The sequence below is a fragment of the Mandrillus leucophaeus genome, unplaced genomic scaffold (genome assembly GCF_000951045.1).
Source record: "Mandrillus leucophaeus isolate KB7577 unplaced genomic scaffold, Mleu.le_1.0 Scaffold233, whole genome shotgun sequence".
Taxonomy (NCBI): domain Eukaryota; kingdom Metazoa; phylum Chordata; class Mammalia; order Primates; family Cercopithecidae; genus Mandrillus; species Mandrillus leucophaeus.
The window spans coordinates 1,163,655-1,177,845 of record NW_012102399.1 but is presented as its reverse complement, the minus strand read 5'-3'; the positions used below and the strand labels follow the sequence as shown (position 1 = coordinate 1,177,845).

Genomic DNA, 14,191 nt, shown 5'->3' with positions numbered 1-14,191 from the left:
TCAAATCATAGTGTCTTTTAAAGGCTTATGAAAGCTCTTTCAGCTGAGACATTAAAAATGAGAATTTAGAAAGCCTAGTTTAAAAGGAAGAAAAATATGTTGCAAAGGAGATGAAATAAATGTTCCAATGTTTTTAAAAGTATTATTACAGTTTGTGAAACCAAATCCAGTGAGTTAAATGTTCCACCTTTTTCCACAGTGCTCTTTGTATAATGTATTACAATTAGTGAAGGTGAAGTTAAATGGGCCAGTGTAATATTCTAGATGCCATTTCTGGAAGTTTCTTTAATACTGAGTAGAAATTTTTTTAAGGAACTTGTCTCAGGCAAAATGAGGGTGTGCCAAAGAGAGACAGGATAAAATTGGACTATCAATTTCAAGAAAAAAAAAAAAAAGGAACATTTGCCTCTACTTCAGTGAAGGGAAAATAGATTTTGGAAGAGTATAGCATAACATTTAGCTGAAAAAAATATTGCAATTGTTGTGAATAAATGAATTTGATCTCAATTGAAAAGAATTTTTATTCTAAAACAACTCTAATAAACACAGTGTATGTAAATAAGATTTTTTTTAAAAATGGACACATTATTTCCATTTTTAAGGTTAGATCTTGAAATTACATGTATTAATCTATTTTTCATTAAGAATTCTACTTTTATAGAAAAGTTATTTGGGGCAAATTATATTCTTGATCCCGAGGATTGGCAGTCTTTTTATTGTACTTAGGCATTTAAAAATTTTTTAGCAAAAATAATTTTAATATACCTTTTCTGTGAAAGCAGTGACTTCAATTAAAAATAAGTGTGTCATTATTTATGTATTGATTCTCCAATTTGTCTCCACAAGGATTTGAAACAGAGTATAACATTATGAATCTGGAAGCAAGGCATCTCTGTCATTATACAACCTTACACCTCAGTAAAAGCGGAGATGTGAGAGCTGTTTAAATGCCATGAAGAGAAGCATGAGAAAAATCAATGCTGAAATGAGTAATTGAATGATGTTTGCAGGGGCTGAGTAGGTCATCATTAGGCATGACACGATTATGACGACATTTCTAGAGTTATTCGACCCAATGTACATGATATCTAGTAAGACTAGAAATTACATTCACTGCTTTGATTTACATAATGCTTTAAATAATTAGAACGTAGTCATCAGGCTAACATGTTGCAGAGGAAGATGGAATAATCAGACAGTAAGATAATTCAGTCACAGTGGTGACCTTGGCAATGCTGGCATTTTGTTACTTTCTTGAGAACCTGAGAAAACACTTCCTCACTGAAAGTAAGACTACAGACCTTATAAGATAGAACTAAAACAAAAATTCAATACAGCCAATAATGATATTGGTGAGACCTTCTGTGGTACCTGCTTATGATAGATGTTTCTACATGGAGAGTGAAATAAGTAACCTTATTTAGTATATGATAATTGGTGCAGCATCCCAGATGAGCATCGTTTTATTTATTAAACTGTATGCCCTGTAACCAAGGCATGGACTTCCATTTGGGGCTCTCCATTGTGCTGGAATCTCCCTGAGAGCACATTTTTGCTTTTTCTTCCTTTCTCAGTGATGTTGTTACATCCAGAAAAGGAAACTCAGAGCAATGCTGGAGAACACTACTGTTAGGTCCTATTTTAGTCATATTACGTAGCTCTGTATGTTTGAACCACATCTTCTTAGAAATGGATTCTATTTTAAAATAAAAAGAAAAGAAAAATTGTAAAGGTTATATTGAATATTTCTAGTAATGCAAAACTCATATTCTCCTTTGAGACAAACTAGTCCCTTGATGAATAGCAATAGTGACTGGGGGGGGAAAAAAACTGTCCTTATGGTAGCGAAATATACCTCTCTACAGCCCTTGCTTATTGTTCTAATTGCTTCCTTAAGGCACAACAGGGAATGTGCTTAGTCTCTTTTCTAGAAATAATTTTTCATATATTTGAAGAGAGTTATTACATTCTCAGGCTTCATTCACTTTTTTAGACAAAACAGTTTCACCTTTTTTAGCTAACAGAATATTGATTCCAGAACTCCCACTTACGCTAGTGGTCTCTCCCTACATACTCTGTGCTCTAAATGTATGCTGACACGGACTGAAAATGATGCACCAACTGTTTTTCCCCAGGATATCATCTTCTTTTCTCTAGAAACTCTGTTCCTATTAGTATTACATTAACAACAACAAAAATAAAGTGAGCAATTGGACTCCCTCATTTTATTGTTAATTTACTGAGTTTGCTGCTAACAAAAATCCTCTAATTCCTTTTACCTGATGTTCTTGTGTACTAATTTTCTACAATCTTTCAAGGTTCATTTTTCAAACTTATATTCTTGCCTTTACATTTAATCCAGAAAATCATTGTAATTTTTTAATGCTAATTCGGTCTTCTAAGGGTGTTCTCACACACTCTCTCCCACTCTGGCTCTTGCTCTTTATCTCTGTCTCCATCTCTCTCAGTCTGGGGCCATCCTTAAATCTGCTTCTGTTGCACGGGCCAGGGAGAAGGTTGGAGCTCTGCAACCTGCCCCTAGAGACACTCCCAGGAGGATTTGGATACACCAGGGTGTTCCAACTTAATATTGTCAGCCAGCCAGCCAGCATCTTCTTTTCTGCAGGACTATAAGTAAATGCATTATCAAGTAACTGCTAATACTGAGTTACATTTTCTTTATACAGAGCAATTAGTTTGCCATGAGTTGGAAAATATATTTATCTATCTAGGACTACGTACTGAATTGCTTAATTGTTTGAAAACTAGTGCAATATATTTCAGAACCTACATTTTTAGGATCAAGCTTATCTACCGTAGCTAATTCATCCTGTCCCCAAACTCTACACCTAAAGTCATCTTAGAAAGGCCTAAAATAAATTACTCTGGAGATGTACTTATATCAATAAAAATGGAGATGATATCCTAAAGCATTAGTACTGCATATCTTCTAGATTCTGTTTAAGAAGAATCACAACATGGATGTAAAAAGCTGTAGAAAGTATGAGAAAAATTGTTGCCATCTGATAAAAATGTCTTTCCAGGTAAAGTAACTTAAAAACCTTTTCCACATTTGGAGGAAATGCTGCCTAAATCAGAATAAATCAACTTCTCTTTGAAATTGACTTGATTTAGAAATGTTATTGTGATAATAAATTATAGTTTTCTCCCAGCATGTAAGACCTTATAATGGAAATCTGGAAGCCACAATTCTGTCTTGTGTTCAATATTATTTTCTACTGGGCACTGGCCAAAAATTCATTACAGCTTAAACATAGTTAATTTATTTCTACCTACCTCAGGGTATGTTACAGTAATTAATGGGGGCAGAAAGATTAACTAGAGCAGAAAGATATTATAAAAATCATATATTTTATTTTGATTATATGTTTGAACCATATTTATGTATTTTATTACTCATGTTTCTAAATTATCTGTATTTTATAGAATTTTAGAATGCTATTTTATATTCTGAAATGGAATTCCTGCTGAAAACACTAAGTAAATTCAACATTAAGACAAGTAAAATAAATAATATACCATCTAAAACATTTTATCATTTGTTATTTGAGCGATTGTAGTAAAATCACCAGAGAGGAATATGTAGTTGCAACCATCCACTGTATTTTCAAGATGCTCAGCAACCACGAAATGAATTTCACATCAAGACCATAATGAGAAAAAAGATTCCAGAATAATTTCCTACTTCTTGAATTGAATGTGAATGAATAGAGAAGGCAGATCATTTCTAAAAACAACATCTCATCCAGTGAACTGAATCCTTACAATCTGTGTATTAGGAATCAACATTTGAAAAATTAGGCAATCATGTTGACATGTTCAGGCGATTTTTATTTTGAATATAGTCTATTTCTTCCAGACAACAACAGCCACCACAACTAACTTTTCCATTTTTTAAAATAAGTTGAGTAATAATAGCAACACTCCCAAGTGAACAATCAAGACCTAAGAGTTTTGTTATGAACCAACTACCAGAGGAAATGGTAAGATTTGTGTTATGTTTTTTTCCATCTTCCAGCAGGTCATTTATAATTATGGCTATTAGCTCTGTGACCATCCACCAATAACTTCTCTTCTGATAACCCTTTGATTCTTTAAATAAAGGATTTTACTTCTTATGTTTTTCAAAATATGAGTGTTGAACTTAGCACCTTGTGTTCTGGTTAATTATAAATATCGTCATCTTTCCTGATAGATTAGAATCAAGTTGTCTATGTTCTAACTAAGGACATGTCATTTCACCTTTTTAAGCCCCACTTTCTTATTCACAACGTGTGGATAACAATCTTTTCAAATAAACAACACTGAATCCAAAGATTTTGTTAACAAAACTTTTAAAAGGATTAAATAAATATATAACAAGGGAAATAAAGAGATTCTTCTTTAACACACTCCTATGTTTTATTTGAAATATAAATACAAAAATAAGCTAGCCTTACATTCAAGCTAAATAATCCACTTGGTGTTCAGCTTAAAAATATGATTTCCTGAGTAGGTTTCATAGAGTTTGTTGCCCATTAGCTTAATGCCATTTCTGTCCGCTTCATGTCTCATTGAAGCCAGCAACTATTTTTAGGCCTTGATGGTCTACAGGGCTAGTGCTCAGAAGCAGCACAGGTCTGAAGAGGAGACAACAGCCCTTTACTTGGTAAGAACCACACTGTAATTGAAGATGAGGTTTGAAGGGAAGGAGGAAGTTTGCTGGAACTGTTTTTGCTTGAAGAGTTGTTTTTGCCCACAATGCCACACACACTCCGGCGACAATTTTGGAATGAACACCTCATGCTAATGCTGCTTTTACCATTTTCTTAATTTTACATCAGAGACAAACAGCCTCTTAAACACTGTAGCTTAAAGATACTTTTGACTTCCCTATATATCTGGGTTTTATCTGTTGTGCAGAGCGGTAGCATCTTTGCTGACTGGCAAGCTTTTGTTCAGTGTTGCAGCTTGGATTTTACATCTAGCAAAAAAGAAAAACCTGCGGTTTTTATAAATCATTTTATTTTTTAAAAAGGAAGAAAACAAACATCCTTCCTTCAGAATTCTCCTTTTCAAAATAAAGCCTGTAAGCCAATGGTAGCAATGCCTTCACTTTTAAGGCACCTTGTACAGGATATGTCTGCTTGAAGAATCTGTCATCTCAGCTTAAGGACCTTGTGTTTTGTGGCCAACCAAAGAACATTGTGTACCCTGAGCCTTGTTAGGAAACACATTAGGTACTGCTTAATTTATTTTAAACCTAATTTTAAGCAGGGAAATCAGGTTAGATTTAGCACTTTACTATAAATTATACTTTCTGCGTACATAGATGAAATTAATTTGGGGTGGGGGAATTTGAACTAAAATACATATTCCAAAAAGCTTGCAAATTCTGCTTTTGATCATTTAAAAGAGAAATACAGGGTTGCATTAAGCCTTTAATCAGAAAGACAAAAACTAAGAAAAAAATATTAACATCTTCTATGGATCAAAATAAATTTTTCACGTATTAAAAAGTCTCCCTTCCCAATTATCTTACTGAACTGACTGGTAAGATTTCTTCCTTTGTTCTGAAATATGTCAGAATCTTAGAGAAACTAGATCAATAAGAATATATCTATAAATGTATGTGCACAACAAAAAACATAAAGAAATATATAACATTATATATGTGTATATATATACACACACATACATATATATGTTCTACATGGGCTAAATGCAACATAAGATATTCTTCTGGTAAAATTGTTATTCTAAACCATGTCAGCGTTTTAAAAATTTTATTTTACTTTTCATTTTGAAACAGTGTAAACCTTTACATAAACGTTGCAAGAATGGTACCTGACTCTCCTTATCTTCAGTGTACTCCCTGATTTGCTCAGCCCCATGCAGGTTACCAACACAGTCGCAGTACTAGCCATATCCTGGGCTCCTCCCCATCAGTGCATTGACTGCACTGACCGAATCCTTGACCCAGACCAACGGGAAGTAGAAAGGACCATACTACCTTTTAAAACACCATTTGAATTATATTGAGGAACGCCAGGCGTTTCCAGATGTGCTCTAGCTGAGTCTTCTGCTTCAAGACAAGATTGTGCAATCTCCATTTCAGACATTTCCCCTTTCCTTGTAAAGTTCTAAGAAAAAAAGTCCACATCAGAATTTCATACAAACTATCAGCTCTACATTACTTTTCAAATGAAGCACCGTGAAGTTTGGCAAATTCTATTTCTAGTTTTCTCTCACAATCAGCAACTATAGCAAACACTGAGTGGAGGAGGGAAACATGAGGGAAAATATAGGAAAATCAATTTTATCTACTGTAATTAGAGAAAATAAACCCTATGGAATATTCTGCTTTATTGAATTGGATCTGAATCATCAAATGAAATACATTTTATCTATTATATCTGGCTTATTTATAGAATGTGGTTTATTACATTATACAGTAACTGGAAGGTATTGTGTGAGTCATTTAGCTACTCACCAAGGTTCATTTAGTAAAAGACCACCACTGTTGCTCTATGTGGTATGATAGAGACTTAAAAAAGAAAAATAAATTGTATAGCTATTATCAGTATTAGTCATAATGCCCTTTTGTTGTGCTAGGAGAAGATATTTTATAGAAAAACAAAAGAAGTCAGTGACCTAAGAGCTAAATAATTTGCCTAATGTCTCAGCAAGGCTGAGCAACAGAAGATGAAGGTCTCCGGGATCCTCTTCTGGTGCACAAACCAGTGGAATGCATTGTTCTCATAAATGCATATAACTGATAAGAGGCTCCCTACCCCCCCCCCACCCAGAACACAGAAAGACACCAGTTAAATGCCTTTCTGGGTGAAAAAGGTCTCTAGGGTACAGGCCATTTTCTTATCCTCCTATGATAAAGGGAACATTTGGATGAATGAAGACACCTTAGCATTCAGAGAAAACTGCCAAAAATAAGGGAAAAGAGTTACCCGGCTTAACATTTGTTCTTGAATAGGGAGGGATGAAATTGAGTGTTCAGTTACTCAGAAACTGTATCCCAAATGCAAGGAGTGATGTTTGTCCCCAAATAAAGTCATATGATAAACACATGTGCTTGTTAAACAGCCCACTCCAAACCACGCACTGAAGTGAAAAGAGGGTTGAAGATATGTTTTATTTGGTGAACCATACACAAATCTTAGTATATGTTCACAACCTCATTAAATATATAGAAACCCTCTGAAACAAACCAAACATGGTCACAAACTTCCTGAGCCTATTTTGGGAAATAGAACTACTGGGCAAGTTAAGCTTCAGGCCACAGACCAACCACAAAAGCCACAAGTATGGCTGAATGGGTAAATTTGGAAACCCATAGTGCTGAGCCTGGGATATTCCTTGGGAGGCTGAAGGCTGAGAAGCAAACAGTTACTCAGGGAATTACTGTATTTGACCATATATGGCATATCTGAAAGTGGAAGCTACAAAATTGTCACGGATTTTTTTTTCTATAGCCTAATCTCACCTGTGGCTAAAGATAACTAATATAAAATTCTGCTGGCTAGGTGCAAAAATCAGATTTTAGCTCTATAGATATAGATATAGATATAGATATAGATATAGATATAGATATAGATATAGATATTTATAGATATAGATAGATGATATTGATGCAGGTATAGAAAGATAAAGATATAGCTGGATGTGGTGGCTCACACCAGTAATCCTAGCAACTCAGTAGGCTGAGGAAGGAGGATCGCTTGAGCCTAGAAGTTCAAGACAAGACTGGGAAACATAGTGTGATCCTCCATCTCAAACAAATCTATTAAATAAATAAATTAGCTGGCTGTGGTGGCATGCACCGGTAGTCCCCGCTACTTGAGAGGCCAAGGTGGGAGGATCACTTGAGCCCAGGAGTTTGAGGCTGCAGTAAGCCATGATTGCACCACTGCACTCTAGTCTGAGTGACAGAGTGAGACCTTGTTTCTAAAAAAAAATTGGGATTAAAAAATATAGAATGCACATATATACATATATAATATACATATTTCTAAATAGTATATAAATTCTAGAACTGTACCAATAATGCCCCAGCATTTTTAAATGTTTCAAAGTAGATTTTCTTTAACTAATGTTGAGTATCTCTGTGGGTATAAGGATGTATTCTTGAGGATTCAAGGAGTCTCAATTTTTTCAATGTTAGGTTTAGGTTTTCATTGCTGTGATAACCTTTAAAAACTTAATACAGAATATTCTGGATCGTCTGGAGGATCCCAAACTGCCATTTGATTTGTGCTTACAAATTGATGCCACATGGTATTTCTGAAGGGAAAAAAAGAAATGGCTTCAATATATAAACCATGCATTCACCCCCAAATGAAGGCCAAATGCTGTCATGATTTACTGTACAAAAGAAATTTTCACAGCAGTTCCCAAAGGGCAAATTGGGGTGAACTGAATCATCACATAACGCAGGGTAATACAGACCTAGCAGTCCCTGCCACAGGGAAGTCAGTAAAGGCAGCTCTTTGTGCCAGAGTCCTGGCTTCCACTCCTGTAACATACTTGGAACATTCACTAAGGGTAGAGGGAATCCAGAAATGACCACCAGCATCAGGCATCTTGTAGGACATACTTTCCAGAAGGCTCTAGGAAAGCACATTTTCATGTAATGGGGGTATATAAAGAACCTCACCTTTAAGCACAGTACAAAATTGTAAAATAGCAAATTTGGGTAGAAATAGCTAAAATGAAAGAAATATCTTTGACAGAGGCTTTGTAATGCAAATTAGATCTCTATTTAAAAAGTCAATGTGCAGCAATTATAAATCGGAAGACTGAGAACTTTCTGAAAGTGTGTATTCCTTTCTTCCTATTCCACTCAATAAGCAAAGTTTGAGCACCAGTTGTGCCAAACAGTGAAGCATGGTCCCTACCCTTAGGGTACTTACATTTTAGGAAAAGAGACACAAATAAAGAGATAATTTTAGTATACTTTGGGTGCAGTGGGAGACAGAGAAGAACACTTTTGCAACCTGATACAAAAGTAGGACCAAACAATCACGGAGCAAAGGAGGCCCCCATGGAAGCACATTAAAATGAGGACTAGCAGTGGAGTCACGGAATTCAAATGATGGGAGAAGAGTATCAGACCTAAATCTGCAGTAGAGACAGTCTCTTAGTGCGAAGGGATTGGTCCTTTTGTTAAACATCAACACACACTATGTGGGTATGTCACCGTAGGTCACTGCATATTCTTGGTACATTGTACTTAATTCAGCTTGAGCTGCATTCTTTTCAACTCTCATCACATTGTTCTTAGAAAGGCACAAAGTACATCAATAACTGTTTTTTTTTTAATAGTGACAAATAATTCTAGCATCCTGCAGTGCTTCTAGTTATCTCAAAAGACGTTGCAAAATCCTAAATACAATTTTCATTAATTTCAAGATGCAAGAATAAAAAGGAAAGACATTTGTATAGGAAAATTATTTTTAATCCAAGGTACACCTTATTTCTTTAAAAGGGATGGAAAGTGCCCTACAGAGTCAGCTCAAGAATCAGAACAATTCAGAATGGAATTGTGCTAAACCTGTGAGAGCTATGTGGCTTGGCTAGTTATTGGCATAGCCCAGACTACTAGACATATTTCTTAGAAGCCCCACTTAAGGTTTCGTTTTCATGTAAGTGTAACTTATAAGTAACAAGAGCTGAAGCATCTTCTTCCTCTGCTGCTTTGAGATCGATGTCACAAATCATCCCGAAAGCTGGGTCCAATGGGTCCATAAAGCCCATTGTAGTTGCATGCTTACAGCCTTCAGCAGTGAGCCTACAGATCAGGAAAGCAAGCGGCAGCATGAACCGGAAATGTTACAAGCTTCAAAGTAAATTCTAAGTAATGGGATCATGAGCTGGAAGTACTCTAAGAATCTGAAGTTCAATAGCTAGGAGTCTGACATCAGGTTCAATATATTGAAAACTGTGACTTGTTAGTAATAGTAACTTTTCTTTCCAGCCCCACCCACATTCAAAGGATGCTATTGTAATTTAGACATAGAGACTCTTACAAATCCAGAGAAGAAGATATATGTGCGACATATAAAGTTCAGTTTTAATTGCAGTTTATGTTGGTGTTGGGCAGGAATTCCGCCTTCTGGAATGCTATTCAAACCAAACCCCAGACCCTTGGAGAGTGCTCTGTTTTATTTATTGTTCTGCAATATCGCCTGCTTTTCCCAGTGTTCTTTGTGCTTAGGAAATATTTTGTGCAGGTCCCTTTTTTGCAGCACAGCTGCTGATTTCAGTGAAAATTAATGGTGGAGTATTTATTCATGTATATAGTTGTTCTTTGCTTTTTGCATTCTTTAAGAATAAAATCTTATAACTTCATCCCCCCAGGTAGTGATAGAAGCCAGGCAGAAATTATTTAAAGGAAAAAATGAGATTAATATTTCAGTTTGAATGTCAAAAGCAGAGGGAACTTGGGCAGTATAAAAGGGTCATGAATTCACAGGCAATATCATCTGTAGTGTTTTATCTTCATATAGAGCTAAAAAAAAGATTTTGAATTCATTTTTTAGCCTGAAATAATACTTCGAATGTAACTCACTATAAAGCAAACTGTTTAAAACAAAATTAAATATTCCATCAGGTTTTTTACTTTCTTTGTATTTCATTCATCTCACCTCTTTCTTGAAATCTCATTTCATAAGCATGTTTTATTAATGATCTATTAATAAGCATTCACTTAAAACATGACTGATTAAAAAGTAGACCTGATTTTAAGTAAGTGTCCTGAAAGTGTTTCATTTATTGAATTCATTGAGGTTTAAGTTCTCATTTGTATAGCTAGAGGGTAAATTACAGATACTCATGCTTGTTTTATCATTATAATGAAAGCAGTACTGATATTTGCAACACTAATTAAAATTCTACTCTGATCCATATAAATGCAGTCTCTTCCCCAAATAGATTATTTTCAGATCTTTATATAAAATTTACTATATATGTATGTGATAATGAAAGTACCTATCTTTAGTGTAACATAATCAAGGTTAAGAGAAAGTAAAAATTAGGTTCAGACTTTTTAATACTGCAGGGTACATTTTTAGTACCCTACAGAGAGAATTAGTCACACGACTCCCATTAACTTTAATGGAACCTGTATGGGCAAATTGTATGCTTAAATTCAGAGGAAGTTAACATCTGTAGAGTTTCCTAGTTCCATTTTTTTTCTTTGTACTTTTAGTTTGGGTTACTTTTACTTTCTCATGATCCAGAAGGAAGACAAGTCAATACGAGTGATCAATATAAATGTTTACCAAGCTTTATAAGCCCCGGTTTTCTACACGTCTGCCATGAAGTTAGAAATCTGCAAACAAAGCTTATAGCATCTGTGATTCCATTAGCAAGCAAATTCAACTATATAGCATGGTTTTTAAATATGAAAATTATAATTATCCTTTAAATATAATAAATATTATAATGTTTTTTATTCTCTAGTGTGTACTCGTATTTCACATTTGCATTTGCAATTACAATAGCAAAATCAGAAACTTTACAAATATTTTCAAAATAACGTATGTTGAAATAAAATCATTGTATTACCATATTAGGTGTTTATATTTGAAATAAAGTATGTTTGGAATTGTATATATTGGTCTTATTAGAATATTATATGTCACATTTAGGCACTATTGAGAAAGACAAGAATAGGCAATTAAAAATTAAAACATCCTCACAAGAGATAAAGGAAGCTAAATGTTCTTCACAACTATCAAGGATATCTTTCTATAACTGTGAATTCGATCATCTGACAATGAAATGAAATTATGATCAGTTAACAAATCTAGTCAAAAGTGCTTAGAATTTATATTTACCACACAGGGAAAAAAATTGAGAAATAAGTGAAGATACTTCTAATGTCAACTCATTCAAGATGTTCATACCACTATTAATTTGGAAACAACTAAGAATCTCTCTAGTCTCTCTTCCTTCCTTCATATAGACCTATTTGTATTTCGAGTTGTCTGGAAATTCACCATTTTAAAAAGTTAACCTTTTTTTAAAAAAAAAGAACTCGGAATGTAAACTTAAGAGAATTTTTTATTGTATCTTATTTGGGCATCTAAACAATCAAGACAAAAAAAACATGGTTTAATTGGGAATAAAAAGACATGAATGATGACACCAAAATTAACGACATAAGTTAATTTCATCTCGGACAGATGTTTCAGAAAACATCCAAATCTACTCCTCATTCATTTGTTGAGCAATTTTTATTAAGTACCCACAATGTCCTTATACAACTTTAGGAAATGGGTTAGGTGATAGACAAAGCATACAAATGCCCTGTAATCTTGGATCTGACATTCTAATGGGTCAAAAAAAAAAAAAAAAAAAAGAAGGAAATGAGAGGAGGAAAGACAATTTAAGATTGTGATACATACTAAAAAGGAATTGTTCAATTTTCACCAACTGAGAATGCAGCTATTTGATTTTATTTCTCTCCTCAACTTCTTCGATAACCCCCTTTTACTCCTTGAAGTTAAAAGTAAATATAAGTGTATCAGTAGATCTATATTTCATCCATCTCATTGTGCCATTTCCCTTAAAAGGCATCCACATATTCATGAAACACATCAATATTTGCCATGTTTCATAACATCCATGTTATGTGTTTGTCAACATTCAAAAATGCTCACTTTCATTGAAGTTTTTTAGTTCTTGCTGTTGTGGCTGAATGTGTTCCGTCCAAAATTCAGGTGTTGTAACTTAACTGCCAATGTAACAGTATTAAGGGGTAGGACCTTCAGAGGATGGTTAAGTCATGATTAAGTCATTAAGTCAGTGCCTTTTTAAATGATCTTGCGAGGAGTTCTTCCCGTTTGTCCTTTTACCTTCTGCCATGTGAGGACAATGTTTTCCCCTTTCAGAGGACACACACAGCATTCAAGATTTCATCTAGGAAGTAGAGTCTGGACCCTCACCAGACAATGAATGTGCCAGTGTATTGATCTTGAACTTCCCAGCCTCCAGAACTCTGAGAAATAAAATTTTGTATTTTATAAGTTACCTATTCTGTGGTATTTTGTTATTGCAGCCTGCCCAAATGGACTGAGACACCAACTTTTGCAGTTTTCAGTATTTTGGGTTTGTCCCCATGTCACCAAAGAAGTTCAATGACTGAAAACCCAAGACTGTGAAAAAAAAAGTCTTCAGAAGAGGTTAATGAATGAGGATTTTTCTCCAAAGCAAAATGATTGTCACTGCATGGTTTTTTCTCATTTTGTGTGATTTTTCTATGTGGAGAACAAAAAAAGAGTTTGAAAGATAAGTTGGGTGTGAATTTGGCTGCTTGTAATTCTATGAAATTACACTGACTGTCTTGTCTTCTATGTCAGACACTAAAACTATTTCCTCTGACTAGCAAAAGAGATGCCAGTGCTTTTGTCTGTTATTTTTTCTTAATGCATAATTTATGTATGGCCCGTTTATTAATAACAATGAAGTGTTGTACCTGGAAATCTGCTCTCAAAAGAACAGAATATACAGAATGAAACTGAACATTTTCGTAAGACAGATATGATGTTTTCATTAAAAAAATAAAACTTGCCCTAGTTAATTCTTCCTAAAATGTTGGAAAAAATCCAGCAGAAATTATTCAATTATTAAAATAACCATATTTATCACATTAAACAAGAATTTTAACTCTTCCCTGGTTTCTGATAAATCTCAAGGGAAATTAAACATAAGGGCATATTCTAGAAGAGGAAATATTTCAGTAAAGCACCATTTTTGTTATTTCCTTCAATGCAGAGAAACTTTACTATTCACTTTATATATATTTCCCTTGCCTAACACAATGATGCACCATACTGTAATGATAATAAAATCTATACTAGCTAACAATTATGAGGTAATTAATATTCATGAGGCAATGTGCTGAACATTTTGTACATATTATGTCATTTAATTTTTGCAAAAATCTAACAGTTTTGGTACTATTATTGTGTCATGTTACCAATAAAAAGAGATTAAATATTTTGCCACAGTTCTCTTGGTAAGAGAAAGAGCTAGTATTTAAGTTTAAGTATCTGACTCTAGAACCCTACTAGTTTCTACCGCCTTGTTTAGAGAAGATACTCAAAAACACATTTACATTAAATTAAAATCTTGCTAGATTTAGCTGTCTTGAGATAAGCCATTAGAAGAT

General features: G+C 34.2%; 1 long non-coding RNA gene across 1 annotated transcript in view; it reads right to left on the bottom strand.

Annotated features, from left to right (window-relative positions):
- Positions 1-549: 549 nt before the first annotated feature.
- LOC105541096 overlaps positions 550-14,191 on the bottom strand; it is a 76,362-nt gene continuing 62,720 nt past the window's right edge. The window contains exons 3-4 of the long non-coding RNA XR_001006297.1: positions 6,014-6,143; positions 550-1,696 (exon numbers count right to left, since the gene is read on the bottom strand). This is a non-coding gene — a long non-coding RNA (uncharacterized LOC105541096). The remainder of the gene's footprint in view (positions 1,697-6,013; positions 6,144-14,191) is intronic.